Source organism: Trifolium pratense, linkage group LG6 (genome assembly GCF_020283565.1).
Source record: "Trifolium pratense cultivar HEN17-A07 linkage group LG6, ARS_RC_1.1, whole genome shotgun sequence".
Classification (NCBI taxonomy): Eukaryota; Viridiplantae; Streptophyta; class Magnoliopsida; order Fabales; family Fabaceae; genus Trifolium; species Trifolium pratense.
The window spans coordinates 23,659,701-23,665,462 of NC_060064.1; the positions used below are offsets into that span (position 1 = coordinate 23,659,701).

At 30.2% G+C, this 5,762-nt stretch overlaps 1 long non-coding RNA gene across 1 annotated transcript; it reads left to right on the plus strand.

Moving 5' to 3' along the window:
* The first annotated feature begins 5,316 nt into the window (after positions 1–5,316).
* LOC123888558 lies at positions 5,317–5,762 on the plus strand. The gene is made up of 3 exons (XR_006802193.1): positions 5,317–5,411; positions 5,514–5,585; positions 5,683–5,762. It is a non-coding gene; the product is annotated as an uncharacterized LOC123888558 (long non-coding RNA).

Here is a 5,762-nt window from a genome sequence, read left to right on the forward strand (position 1 = left end):
TAAAGTCTTGTTTAAATAATTATATATTATACACACACAAACACACACATATATATTAAGCTACAATTTATATTTTCAAAGGAATATATATATTTTTTTATAGTAAATGCTAATGTGTGGCCTTGATTAAGAAAACAAATATGGAAATATTACGATGGAAGCGGTGAAATCAATTTTTTTTTTTTCCTGATAAGCAAGGATTGTCATTAATAGATGGATAGAGTATAAGGGGTACTCAACCTTTACAAAAAGAGTATTCTCAGATACTTTGAATATAGCATAAAGGATTTGAATACCAATTAAAAAAAATAGTCGGATTTATGATATGCTCTACCACTAAACCAAAGCCAAGAAATAAATTTAATTTATTCCGCCAAATTATAAAAATATGCTACTACCTATATACTTCAAGTTGTTACGAGCCAAATTAAATTAAATGCTCCACTGTCATTCCTTTCTTATTTCTAACAATAGTTCCAAAATTCAAGAAATGCTCCCAATTATCAACTTTCAAGTTATAATCTATTCCCACCCAAGAGAAGATACTCTCCCATACTTGCTTCACTTTAGCACAGCGGAAAAACAAAAGCTTGAAAAAAAGTAGAGAAAAGGAGAGAAAATAATTTTGATTTTATTTGATTTTAGTAATTAAGAAAGAAAAGGAGATAAAATAGTTTTGGGTAGAAATAGAGTTTTTAATTAAATTAGAAAGTGGGGTATTAGTGTAAGTGGTGGGGTTAGTTAATGATTATTTACTGGAATGAAACCAATCAAATTTATTTAGTTAGGAAAGGAAGAAGAGAGTTACTTTTGTCATCCTACTAATTATTCAAAAACTGTTCGCGAGACTTAAGTTGCGGACGAATTTTTTTCCCAAAATTTCTGATTTTTACACGTTCGCTACTTAGCGGATGTGTAAAAATAGGGGGCGCGAGTAACCAGTAGGGTGACAAAAGTAGTTCCCAAGGAAGAAATAGAAATAATAAGAGATATGATGAAAATAGTTGGGTTAGGATGAAATTATTTGTGATTCCAATTATCATTTTTGTGATTCCATACAAAAAGGCTATAATTATCATAAGAAACTTAAATCTCTGTGTTTCAATTTTAAGTTTTTAACCATACACCAAAATTATTATGTATTGTTTTACGTATAGATATGTCAAGTGTAGGACGTTCAAGAGAAAATCTTCGACAGACACAAACTCAAATAATATTTTATTTGGGCACACACACTAATTCAAAAATTTAAATCAAAAGTAATATACTCACATCAATCAACATCATTTTATTTCTTTTTTTTTTTTTAATTTTTGATTGTTTATGTGAGTGTGTCTAACACCTCATATTTATATTTATCCCTATCAAAAAAATTTCCGAAGTTCACCAGAGCAGTAGCCTTGTTTTTACTCATGCTTACGAGCTTAATAGAGTAGTTGTTGGTGCTTTTCCCTATGCAGAACCAATTGAGGGTGGAAAATAGTTACCCAATTGGTTCATTTTCAATTCTGATTATGGATTCTACTTCAAGCAACAAAAAGTAATTGCATTTATTATTAATAAATACAGTAAAATTTATCAGGTTACAAATCAATAGAATTACTTTCTTATACTTGTCTTGTTTGACTCATTTTTAGATGATATCATAAGACATGCGTTTACTCTAGCTCATTCTTTCACGTGGATATTTGTCGCGAACTTGCCCACAATCTTTTATGTTGAAATCGAGTTCCTAAGCATTCACTCAAACAATACTTTGGATGGTAATGATTAATACTTTGATGGGTACGAGAAGAAAATCATAAGTCCTCGAAGGGAAGTTAGGATGAGTGATACCTGTTATGTATGTTTCAACAAAACCTTACCTGATGCTCATTTTATATACTATTTTTGAACGCGAGTGAACATATAATGAGAATGATCCATTTCCCATGGATAAGATTCCTCACATGACCCTTGATGTGTTGCAAGCTTTTACCGACTTTATCTACGACAGCTCAGCTGATGAGGAGAGGACCATAAAACGAATGCCCTCGGTTTGCTAGCATTAGCAAAGTGTTATTTAATAGAAGAGACTTGTCCAGGTTAACTCACATTCGATGTAAGACTTTTTAACAATATATGTTAATGATTCGCAGGATAATTAACAATTTTTTATACTAGTGCATTCCCAACCATGTCTCTTGTATTTATGCATGTATTTAAAAAGAAGAAAGAAAGGAAAAAAGAATGAAATACAATAGAATAGATAAAAATAAGTGAGAGACGAAACAAATAAGTAATTAATTTTGATAAAATAATAGATACATAAATATAATATGAGTTTCATAACAATAAAATAACAGGGATAAAATTTACAATCACCTTGTATTTCAACCGTATATAATATTCATTCTCATGTGAGATGCATGACACAAAGAATCATGTTAACACATGAAAAAATGAGATATTATTCTTTACAATATGTATTGATGTATAGTTGTTGGTATTCTTTGTTAATAAAATGCATGAGTCTAGTCATATTCAATTCATGCAAATGAGAAAAGATCAATTGTGTGTAAATTATCCAATATTTAAAATTGATTTTTTAATTTGAAATTAATAATTTATTAATTTTTTTATACATTCTTTAATTGATGTTCATATGGCTTAAATTTTAAATTAAAAGTAAAATATTTAATTTACGATTGAATTCAACATTAAATTATCGATTACGGGTATTTAATTTGAATATTTAATATTTTGTATGTAATCACAAAAATGATACTTATAATCACAAAAATTATTTTGTTAGGAAAGGAAGAAATAGAAATAATAAGAAATATGGGAGAAAAATATAAAGAAATTTTTCTATAAATTGAGGTCTAGGCATAATTCCTTCCAAACGCAAATTTGAGGTAAGGGGTGATATTGTTCATTATAAAGTGTTAAGCTTAGGGGTAGTGAGGAGTCCTTACCGTCTTCCCATGTCTTCTTTATATTTCCTCATTGATAAGTTGTTTATTCCTTATTTAATTTGTGATTCGTATTTAGCTCTGCTTCCGTATTGATGAGATTAATTTAATTTAAAGAAATATGTTGATGTTATGTGTTGATGTTACATGATGATGTTTATGTTTGAAATGTGATGATGAATTCTTGATAATCGATGATGTTAATTTCACGTTTAATTTAGAATATCAATTTTAATTTACTTCTTTGAAAACCGAGAAATCTTTTAGAAATAAATTGACTTGATTTTTAAAATTAAGATTTTATTTAAAAGTTGGATTTTTTGGTAGTTATTTTAATTTTATTTTGAGAAAAGTTGTAAAATAAACTTTTATTTTGTTAAATTGCTTTTAACACCCCTCTTGTGGCTATCATAAAAACTAACCCTAAGACTGAGGGATTCTGTTTCGTGGTCAAAATTCGGACCTGCGGAAATCTTATCTCCTGTTCATAGGGAATATCTTTGTGATGCCGGTGTCAGAAATAAACTTTCGAGCTTGAGAGCTCCCCTATTTATTTATTTTTTTTGACAGGAAGAGCTCCCCTATTTGAATGCAAGGAATGGTGTAACACCCCCAATTTTTATAATAGTTAGTTTTAATTAAATTCAATCGAATATGAAGTATTTAGGTGTTAGGAGTTATTTAATTTGTTAAATATGATAGAGTGTGAGAAATTGATGAATAGAATTAAGATATAATTTTACTGGGTTTTGCTCGGCACATGCTAAGAATTCAAAAGTAGAAATATTTTCTTAAATTTTGTGTAATTAATTTGTGATCAAGTTTAAAAAGTGAATTAGATACATGAATTATGATAAAACATTTCCTTTTTTCAATCATTAACATGTACTCTTAGAGCACATTTCAATTTTTCCCAATTTTATTTGATTTTACTAATTTAGATAAGGAGGAATATGAGAGAAAATAGTTTTTAGTTTTTTTTTTATCAAGAAAATAGTTTTTAGTTAAAATAGAGATTATGTGAGAAAATATAGAGATATGAATTATTTTTTGGAGGATCTGGTTAGGAATTTTTTTTTTTTGAAGACAAGTAAACCAGTATATTAACTAGAAGGTAAAAGAGTTACATAACCCATATCTTTTTGGATATGAGTTAGAATGCACATAGGAAAACAATTGGTCCAAGACCTATTGGGCTCCACTAAGGCCCATCTAGCCAACTCATGTGCTGCTTCATTTCCTTTTCTATTTACCCAAGTTACATTATCGATCATCAAGAATTCATCATCAAATTATCACTTCAAACATAAACATCATCATATAACATCATCACATAACATCAACTTATTTCTTTAAATTAAATTAATCTCATCATCAATACGGAAGCAGGGCTTATAAATACACATCAATTATATTCAAATTAAGTATTAATTATCATAAAATTGTCATCATATTCAAACATAATTAAACATCATCAATAGAAATTATTGAATTGGGGCGTGCAATTCATATGAATAAAAACAGAAAACGAATCACAAATTAAATAACAGTACTGGAGAGGTGCCAGCAACAAACACATTACAAGACCAACTGAAATACTCCTAAGTCCATACTCCCTTATCTGCCACAACAACTTCTTTGTGCGCCTCTAACGCATATAACTCGGGAAAATATGCATAAAAGGAGTGTTATCCAACCATTTATCCTTTCAAATTATGATACATAACCATTATTCAACGGTAACCACATATCACTCATCGTCTTTCTTAACACTGCCGCATCTCTGTCACCACCATAAACGAATCAAGGTTACTAGTTTCGATCTCCCACTACAAGAAAATACTCATTTACCGGCGAAATTTACTGGTGGTTTTGGCCCTCAGTAACTTACTGGCGGCCTAAGCCCCCAATAATTAATCCAAACCGCCACAAACTTATAAAATTATAATTAATTACGAAAATTTGAATTTATTGGCGGTCCTGGCCGTCAGTAATTGTCTTGGACATTACCGGCGGTCCAGGCCGCCACTAACTAACCAGGAACAATAAAAAAAAAAAAAAAAATTGGCGCCTCAGACCTTACTGGCGGCCTAGGCCGCCACAAAGTTTTGGTAATTTAAAAAAGTAGCCGTTGGAGGACTTAGTGGCGGTTTTGACCGCCGGTAATATTTCTTGGAACACGCCCAGACATTAATGGCGGCCTGGGCCGCCGCAAAGTGGTTGGAAATTGAAAAAAATATAACCGTTGGGCTTAGTGGCGGCTTTGACCGCCAATAAGCTCCAAGAACAGATTTCCACGAAATTAATACCCCTCTATATATATCTTCTTTCACTTCACAACTTTCATTTCCTACAATCCTTTCTCTATCTAAAATTTCTCCAACATCTCTCTAAAAATTCTTAACTCTAAAAATTCTCCAACTTTTTATCATTTCACTCTTGTTTTTCTTCATTTTGGTAAGTATTTCTCTAATATTCATGCAAGTTTAATATTTGATGTTTATATTGATATGATAAATTGTGTTTATGCTAATAGTTAGTTTTTAAATTTTATTGTAGCAAGTGTTATTTTGTCTGGCGATTTGTACATAGGAGTATAATGTAGACACCACTCTTCCTCAGCATAAAAATGTAAGTTCAATTTTTTTCTTAAAAAAACTTTATGAGTTGTTTTGTAATGTTTATATATATTTTTATTAATAGTTGTTTTTCTTTTTTTTATTTAAAGATTCATGGTTGGTTCGTCCGTTGTCATGGTTGGGAGCTTAGTTTAAATAACTCCAAGTCAGACACTACCCGGCACAACAA